Here is a 10,431-nt window from a genome sequence, read left to right as displayed (position 1 = left end):
GATTCTTTTCTTTTTCTCCATCTCTAACCTTAATCATACTATGAATAGTAGTGTATTTATATAGGGATATTGAGGTTTTCAAAATTGAAACCGATCGATGTGGGATGGGATTTTTGAGGGATATTTTGGGAATTTTTTTTTTGAGGGAATTCAAATTCTGAAACTGGATAAGATTGAGATGAAGTTGGATTCGTATTGTTTGGTAGATTAATATATTTAAAAGATAGCTTAAATGGGTTGGAACTTTGGTCAATTTTATTTATAATCTAGCCAAATTGACAAGTCCATTAGTCAATTGCATTGTAATTGTGGGCAAATAGACTTCAATTATGGTCAAATCCAATAAGTCGTCTAAATTGAATCAAAATTAAAAAGAAATTAACAATCAATTTAATCCTGAGTTTCTTGTCTTAATAATATCAAATAAATAATTTCTGAATAATTAATTTTAAGACCAACTTACACGTTTAAATCAAAATTCACTCATTCGAATTAATTTTCAAGATGGTTTTTTGGATTAAAATTTGATTTTCAATAAAATAATTATTTAAGTAACAAAATTATACGATCTTGTATATACAAATGCAAAAATATGCAATATCTACTTAAAATGACAAAATCGCCTAGATAAATATTTTGAAAAGTTTTTATTCGGAAAAAACAAATATTGTAATTTTATCTAAAATAGAAGAAATTTAGAATGAAACTTAGATGTGAGGGAAAATATTAGGTGTCAACACCCGTATCTCAAATCAATCTTGGAAAACACTAAATCACCCTGAAGTTGTTCAAAAAGATCATCAATGTGAGGAAGAGGATACTTGTTCTTAACCGTCACTTTGTTCAACTTCCCATAATCAGTACACATGCGCATAAAATTATCCTTTTTCCTCATGAACAAGACAAGAACACTCCAAGGAGCTACACTGGGAATATTGAGCCCCTTACTCAACAAATCTTACATTTGTTCCTTCAATTCCTCAACTCAGCCGGGGCCATCCTATGGGAGGGATGGAAATGGGCTTGGTGACTAGCTCCACATTAATAGCAAAATTAATCTCCTGATCCAAAGGCATACTGGGCAAATCTATAGAAAATACATCTATAAACTCGTGAACAACCCAAATAAAATACATAAGAGGTGTTGAGGCAACACTAATATCACGAACATGAGGCAAATAAGACAAACACCTTTCTTTATCATGTGATGAGCACATAGAAAAAAAATAAAACACCCTTTGTACCCAAATTAAGCATACCCCTTTAAGCTAACTTTTACACACCCGACATAAATAAAGTCATGGCCTTGGCATAATAGTTCAAAATTCCATGATAAGGAGCTAACCAATCAATACCCAAAATAACATCAAAATCAACTATATCTAAGATAATCAAGTATATTCAAGTGTCACGGTCTGCAAAGGTGACCACACAAGATCAGTACACCTGATCCACCACTAAAAAATCTCCTATAGAGTAAAAACACAAGGAAGCATAGGAAGAGGATTACATGCAATATCAAATCTAGAAGTAAAATATGTAGACACAGAGGAAACTGTAGACTTGGGGTCAAATAACATGGAAACAGATCTATAGCAAACTAGGATGATACCTATAATAACTGCATCGAAAGCCTCTAACTCAAGTCCCCTTGGTATAGCATAGCACTGAGACATCCGCTCCTAGACTGAGTAACCTCGTGACCACCTCCATGAGCTCCCCTACCTTTTTCTCTAGCACTTTTAGTACCACTGATACCACCCCTACCACTCTGTGAACCACCTTTTACTAATGAAATCGAAGTAGCGCAAAGCTGAAGCTGAGAACTCTACTGAGTGGGTCCATACATGCGTTTAGGTCAAACCTTGGCCATATGGATAGACTCATTACATATAAAACATCCTATGAGGCCTAAATCAATCTAATAAGGTATGGATAAACTAGAACAACTCTCCTTGCTTGAAGAAACGATCCCAAAACCTTTACTTGCATGACCTGATACCTGACTACCAGAAGTCGTAGAACTTAAAGGTCTACCACCTAATCCCTACAATGTGGCCTGAACTAACCTACCATGATAACCACAAACCTCTACTAGAGAAATCTCTACCTCAGGAGGTATGCCCACTAAACTCACCCTGACAACATACTTTCTTGGTGCCTCTTTGAGTAGCCTAGATAATTGCGGTCACTTTGACATGCTCAATTATACTCTGGAAATAAGCCTCTGAAACTATCATCTAGGCTGTAGCCAACTGATATATACCATTCAAACCCTTCACAAATATATGAATTTTGTCGGAATTAGTGGAGATGATAGCGATTAAATATATGGATAAGGTGTGAAAACATACCTTATATTTAACAATAGACATAGAGCCCTGCTCCAAATAATCAAACTCATCACATATTTTATCTCTCAAATTATACAACATAAATATCTCTAAGAAGGCCTAAAAAAATTAAGTCTAAGTCATGACAGGCAAACCCAAAGGCCTGCCACTGGCAAATGACCTCCATCAATCTCTAGACATCTGTCAACTGATAGGTAGTATAAACAACTTCACTAGACTCAAGGGATCCGAGATTGTGTAACTTTTTCTAGCAATCAATCAAGAACACGTAGGCATCTTTGCCAATAGGTCCACTAAACTTGGGTGTACCCAAGTAAATAAACCTATTAAATCTCTTCTGATCATTATAAAAATAGCTGTAGCCCAAGTAACTGGAAGAATAATAAGTATGGTGAACAAAGAGTCCACATATAGGGGTACCACTGATGATGGTTGTACCCTAGAAGCAGGAATACCATAAGTAGATATTTGTACTGAGAGTGGAATATCACTCAAAGTATGAGGAATACCAGGTACACCTAAGGGAACAACCTTCAAATGACTCAAAAGATAAATCGAAAGACTATGAAACACTAGGTATCAACTAATCTCTGTGGAACCTGAGCTAGCCCCGCATCTCTATTGGATAATTATACGTAAAATACACAACCTCAATCTCAGGAGAGACATCTCTAGTACATCCTTTGGTTGGGGAAGCTCCTTATATTCATCCTCTAACTCAGGGTCGACTGCGAACCCTACCTCATCCTAGAACTAAGGCTCCCATTTCAGGTGTCGACTTAGTATCCCTAGCCTCTCTGGACCTAGTTCTTACTATTTGCATAGAAAAAAATGGAATGAAAGTTTATAACATTGGGTATGAACATCCTACATGACAAGAAATCAAATTTGAGAAATTTTTCCTAAGATATCTTATTATCTCTGAATGATAGACACAGACGTCAAAGTATTGATCCGTGAGACTCTTCTAGATATCATGCTCTTACATTTATAAGACCGGTGAACCTGATTGCTCTAATATAAATTTATCACAACCCAAAACTAGGTCATGATGGCACTTGTTGTAGACCAACCTTGACAAGTAAGACAATCAACAAAAACGAATGATATTCCCAACAAGTAAAAGAAAATAGCATGGTGATACTTCTAGAACTAAGTCAAGCCAACATAAAATTTATATAAAATGGAGGTCTAAATATTATAAAATCCAAAATTTGGTGTAATAAGTATAAAACATCTAAAATAAAACTCAAAAATACCAAAATCTAAATATTTGTATCTAAAAACAAGTAAGAAGAGGCCCGGAGTCACCTATGAAGCACTATAGCATACCAGTACCTTGATCACCTCTTAGATAAGCATGGAATATAGCATACCAGTACCTTGATCACCTCTTAAATAAGCATGGAATAAGTTGTTATGTCCTTTGATCGTACTCGGATATACACCAAAAGGGCACAATAGGGGTGAGTACGTTCCACTTATACTTAGTAGGTATCATAGGCCTACTTAGCAAAGAAAAAAATAACATAAGTAAAGAAAACTATGAGCACGTCACCTGCAAATAGAAACTTCCCAATCGATAGCTCACACCATTTTTACTAATAGTTCTAAATAATTATTGAAATAAAATAACAAAAATATACACACAGTATATGAAAAGTAAACACAGGTCATAGAAACTAAGGAATCACAAAATATGCATAAATAATGTAATGCAAGATGATGGAATGGAATGATGAAAGTCATCGCATGACTTTTATATATATCTATTGAGCTCGTAGATCCCACGATAGGACTTGAAAGGAGTTCATGATGTCTCCTAAACTATGCCTCCCAAAAAGTATAAACTGGTCACTGAATCAAATATAAAATCCAACTAGGTTGAGGTCGATTCCATGAGGAATATGTCAAAATTCTTTAACTTTTTGTCTAGGTAACTGACAAATAAGTAAAAGAGAAGGGATTTTGTAAAGCAGAAAAGAAATAGTAATAATTGTTGGCTGTTGGGTTTGTATTCAGTATGACAAAGCACTAGCATTGTGATCCCAATGACTTTATAACTACATAAGTTCCTCGTGCTAACAAATTATTCTGTGTGTTGCATACAAAATATCACAAATTAGGTTCATCTAAACGTCTCTCCACCTTGGTTAGATGAGTTTTCCTTTTCTCCTCGTGGATTAAGGGTTTTACACTTTTAACCTTTGTTGTTGATTTTAAATTAACTTTCCCCATTATGGCTCAAGTTGTTAGATGAAGGTTGATAGCTTTAAATCTTTATTGCTATTTCTTTTTCCGAATCTATATCTCCCTTTAGAGAAAGTATTGAATACAAGCGAGTTCCTATCATTTGGAGCCATTATAAATCAATTTGGAACCATTGGAAATCAATCAAAATAAAAAATACCAAAATATGCAAATATACTGATCTAGAATTGCCTCACACTCGACCTGTTTTGTTAATTTATCATGGTTCCCACAACCCTAGTTGTGGTGTTTAGCTACTTATAGTTGCAAGCATATAAGAAGAATTCATAGATGACAACATAATTGTGAACTTACAATAAGAATGAAACTCCAAAATCTCATCTTGAATTAAAACTCTAGAAACGATAATCAGAAATTCCAAGAATATACCTTTGAATCTCACAATATAGAGTTGTAAAACATGAAGTAGTGTAAACTCATACAAAACCCTATTAGAGTATTTATAGACAAAATAAATCCTATTCTAAATAACATCAGGAAACCTGAGTCGGCTACCTCAAACAAAAAAAGGTATGATTGTGGTTAGAACCCACGATCGTCCTTTGGTGCTCATGGTTTGCTCTTGAATTTTATCATCCTTAGTTCTTAACTGGTATGTCTCTTAGTATGACTCCATTGTTTCAAACCACAACTATATAATGCTGCAACTTGATCATCTTACACTTTAACTTCTCAAACTTGCATATTTAGAGTTTCTTCCTATGACCTCATACTACGACCGTGAAATTAAAGTATGGTCATGGGATGCTATCGTCTGAGACTCATTACACTTAGCTTCTACAAGCATGTTTATAGTCACCCTTCTCATGATTAGATAGTATGATCGTATGATCAATGCACGATTATGGAATCTTTCGTCTAGCAACACCTAATAATTATTTTATGAATCATGTTATGGCAGCCCTAAAAAGACCATGGTTAGATCTCATGGTCATATCTTTGATCATCTGATGCACTTTTTTCCTAATGTTCAACACTTTCATTGTCCAAGCCTATTTATCCTATAAATTCATACAAACCTATCATACCCACAAGAAATACTCTATACGTGCAAATATTCATCGTTTTAAGCATCTTAAGTGTCGTAAGTCCACAACACATCAACACCCTTAACCTAGAACATTTGCATATCCTCAGGAAAACAAAATAAAACTAGACTTACTAAGACACTTAACTTAGAGCAAAACCAAGATCACTATGGTAGTTACTTTTGTAAAACCAATTTTCACACATACAAGCGACATAAGCAATTTTAATACCCTTTAAGTTTCAAAATTAAATAATGTAGTGTGTATGCAGAATAAGCACCCTAACAGAATAGGACTAGGACATAACATCACATTGTGAGCAGACAACCCAACTCTCATACCAATACACTACCAAAAAAAGTAGTAATTAGACTCTAGCCCCTATACCGTTACATAAAATAAGTCCCCAATCACTCAATATATCCAAATAATCGATTAACTAGGACTGGATCAAGTATCTCACTCTCACAAAGAATCCAGGTCATGTATATTTAATACCGTAGGTTTGCTTTTATTGTCTATGCTTTAGCTTTTGGACAGTTTGGTTAGGATCACTATAGGTCTTTTCTAGGCATGTAGTGTAGGCCTAGGGATGGGTATGGTATATTTAGGTAAAGTGACTGATGAGTGGTGAGTTTACCACTCATTTGCACTCATTTTTCATGCCCATTACCTTGTTTTGAATAAATAAATGAGACAACATATATGGGTAGATGCACTGATATCCACTCTTTGTAGGCATAAAGTTGAGAAGACCAAATATTGTGGATTGGAGCTGGAAATGAGAAAAAAGAAGAAAGAAAGAGTGCAACTGAAGACCTGGACTACATCAGCCTTAGTTACCGCGATCGCGGTCCTCTATCCGTGGTTGCAAGGTCGTGGTCGCGGACTAATATCCACGATCGTGGGTAAGTGGGAATAAGCCCAGGGGTAGCTCTGTAAAAGCAGCTAGACGTATCCCAAGCCATATTTAATCAAAAACCCCTTCCTCTTTAAGGGAGCTTAGCTCATAAGATATTTTGGAATTCAAGACTTAAAACCCTAATCTTGGGCTGGTGTGTAATACACTTTGGAGACTCAAATTTCTTAGTTTCTTGTTGAAGAATGGATGTCTTTAATGACCCATATGGTATATTTCTCTCTACTTTCTGCATGAGTAGCTAAGTAATTTAGTCTTTGGATTATATTGAATTAGTATGTGATTTTGTGCATGGGTATTGTTGGGTTTGCATGGATTTTAGTTGTTGAGTATGGATTTCACCATTTCTTAGGCTTACGAGTTGGGATTTGATGGGTGAAAACTCTAAATTTCCAAATGGGTTTGATGGGATCAAGCTCCAAGCTCTAGAAACCTTTTGTCATCCTCAAAAGAGGGACTTAGTGAATATTAAGTAACCCATAACATCCTTGAAAGAGAGTTATTGGGGGATAAGGCAATGGCGAATAACTAAGCCTATGAGTTACTACCCTTTGCAATTTTAGAAATAATTATTTAGGGATGGTGATTCATGTTAAGATTATCATCCTAGAAGTAGGGATGCTTGGTTGAGGTTTTAGGTGATTATACAAACTCCACACTTGTTAGGTGCTCGAAAGAGCCAATGAGTGAAATTATTGGGGTTTTATCAAAAGATTGGCCTCAATGATATTCGACTTAGCCTATCCATTAATTAACAACTATATCCCATACTAAACCAGCACCACCCCACACACTTCACCTCTAAGGATACATGATCCCAAGATTTATCAAAACCTTGAATTCAAATCAAAGATATCGTCTATTGATTACTTACAAAAGGTTGTAGCAAAAAATTTCCAAAACAAATTTCCCCATTTAATTATACATATCTTTTTGTTAGCATGCTGGATGACTTTATAGTAATTAGATTACCCATAGGTCTGAAGTCTATAGCGTTTACTCCTCGAGATTCAACCCCAATTTACATTGGGTTACTTGACAACGACTACCTCACCTCTCAATTATGGGAGTGAGTTGAGCGTTATCAAAAGGGCACCATTGCCGATGAGTGAAATATTGATTTCACTTTTATGGTGTTACTCTTACTTTGGAGCACCCGGAGTGTCACATTTTATTTTCCTTATTGTTTTTGAACCTTTTGTAGGTAATTCTAGCAGTAAAAAAACCATGAGTGAAGGCCCCAATCATGTGGAACCATCCAATGATATTAGTGAAGAGAGCAACTCAAACGATGGGTATCATGCAGATGAAAATCGTACCCCACCTCACCTTGGGAATGGGACTTTTCTTGTGTCTAGTGTCATGCTTTATGTGTCGCAACTAAAAAGGCTATACGGAGGTCAATACCATAAAGATCCATATGGTCACTTAAGAAATTTTATTGGGGGTTTGTACTCCATTCAACATTTCCCCTAGTGCTCAAGAATCCTATCGGCCTTGTCTCTTTCCATTCTCACTAACGGGTGAAGCATTGCTATGGTTCCGCACTCTTCCTTCGACCTCACTTGCTTCATGGAATGAACTCATAAAGGAATTTTTAGATAAACACTCATATCCATCAATGGTATGTGACCCAAGGGATGAAATTATGAATTTCAGGCAAAAGAACGGCAAGCCCTTACATGAAGTATGGGAGAGATTCCATGAAATGTTGGCCAAATGCCCAAACCATGAGATTTCAGGGAATACACTCCTCCAAATATTCTATCGGGGGCTATATCCTTTGAACCAATCATTGATAAATAATGAGACAGAAGGTCCTCTCTTGCACTTGCACTTTCACGGAGCCGCACAATTGGTGAGAGAAGTGACTAGCCAAAATTTGGTTAGTCACACTCAAGACACCCACATCTCAAATTTCCCTTCACCTAAACCCATGAATAATGGATACCAAAGAAAGTGGGAAGAGAATCAAGAGATAGCCTTGGAAAAAATCCTTTCTCAACTTGAACTATTAACTAAGTATATCATGGATACTAACGGAGGTGGAACAGAGGATCTCCCTGCAAGGATTTTTAATAGGGTTGAGAAAATGGACGAATTGGTCCGCGAAGTGAAAAATGACCTTATTTTACTTTCTAAAAATATATCCTCCCATTTGGATTCCACAAAAAAATTGGAGAATTAAATGGGACAATTCTCCGCACGTCTTGATGCTAAAACTAAGCGTGACTCCACTAGTGGCCAAGCCATAAATCTTCAAACTGAGGGTAAAATATTTTCAATGTATGTAGTAGCCAAAGATCCAAAGGAGGAGAACTTAACGGAGAAATTTGAGGGAAAGATACCCAACACCAAACTAAAGGAGAGGATGTCCCAAAGTCTACACAAAAAGAAGAAGAAGGAAGTGGAAGGAATTATTGAAAGATTGATTGATAAAGGGGAATTTGATAGGTGGGGTCCTCTGGACCTTTCTTGTTGAGTTGATGCTTCCCAAAGTTGTGCCACAATGTTAACTACGACACTATGTAGAAGGCAACGTACAAATGTCACAACGACCACTCGTATCCTTTTTATCATACTTTTCTAATATGAATGTTAGAATTTGAATATGAATAACTCATGCATGTGTGACACTATGGGGATCTTGGCATAGGCTTAAAATGAAATAAGTGTGCACTTCAAGTGAGCAAAAAAGTTGAACAGAGGCAAAGCAGGGGGAGGGGGGGCAGACATACCCTCATTTGTCACGATCGTGGTCACCAGGCGTGATCGTGATTTCTCACTTATCTGCAATCGTAGTTTCTTACTTATTCATGATCATGGTCAGTTAGCTGAAATCACGGGAATAGAAGCCAGTTGATTCATCGACTATATCCCTAATGTCCTCACACTCTCGCACAAGTTCTTGCATGTGGGAATGGTCTAATCTCAAGATAATTGACGTTGGTGCAAAATTTGAAAAGAATAGCAGCCGTTGATGGAATTTCAGGGAGCACCCTTTTCTCTTTGTTAGCTTTGATTATTTATGCAGTAGGGTCACTACAACCTTTTTGGTTGGGGGTGTTTCCTGATTAATTTCATTTGGACTTGTATTATTTATATTGTTGCACATTTTTTTGTTCTTTTGGACAATTTTTATCGTGATCCTTGTTTGGGTTAAAATATTCGAGCACTCTGATGGTGTTCACATTTGCATGGATTAGCTAGTTTGTTCTAAGTTGGATATTTCAATCTAAATTGCATTAGATGAGCTTTGTCTTCATAATTAGGTTTCCAACCATAGGTGCAGGGAAATTCTGAGTACTCGTGGAATCACGACCTTAGAATGCAAGGGAAGTCTAAGTACCTATAGCATTGCTAGTTTGGGGGCACATTATGATCCATTGGTGAAGTCTGAGTAGCCATACGATAGTTCACCCATACTATGCACTTCAATGTGAGACGATAACTTCGATGGTTGCCATGATTAGCAAATCATCTATGGTGCAAATGCAAAAGCAAATAACCCCTTTCGTCCAAAAATTTTTGACATACTCGAAGGCATAGGCATGAGCAACTTTGTGACAAAATTTTTCCCTCTACCTATGACTCCAAAAGTTGACTTTGGAATAACAACGAATGCTCTATCTTTGTCTCTAGCGAGTAGAACAACTGAATACCCTTGACGACATATGCATGCCATGTGTGGTGAGAATATTACTTTTATTTTTTGTATACTTGTGTTATATAGAACTTGCCCCGTTAGTCTTTCAAAACTAATTTGATTGTATTTGGTTGGAGAAATGATTTGAGGCCATCCTTGTTTTTGAACCCACTCTAGCTTAAAAAGCCTATCCACGCAAAATTGTAATCCCTA

General features: G+C 36.3%; 1 non-coding gene across 1 annotated transcript; it reads right to left on the bottom strand.

Moving 5' to 3' along the window:
• Positions 1–8,202: 8,202 nt before the first annotated feature.
• Positions 8,203–8,309, bottom strand: LOC124898316. Its single transcript, XR_007055290.1, has one exon. It is a non-coding gene; the product is annotated as a small nucleolar RNA R71 (small nucleolar RNA).
• Between the last annotated feature and the right edge of the window lie 2,122 nt (positions 8,310–10,431).

Source organism: Capsicum annuum, chromosome 4 (genome assembly GCF_002878395.1).
Source record: "Capsicum annuum cultivar UCD-10X-F1 chromosome 4, UCD10Xv1.1, whole genome shotgun sequence".
NCBI classification, from domain to species: domain Eukaryota; kingdom Viridiplantae; phylum Streptophyta; class Magnoliopsida; order Solanales; family Solanaceae; genus Capsicum; species Capsicum annuum.
Note: the sequence above shows the minus strand (reverse complement) of the source record. Positions and strands in the feature narration are given on the sequence as shown.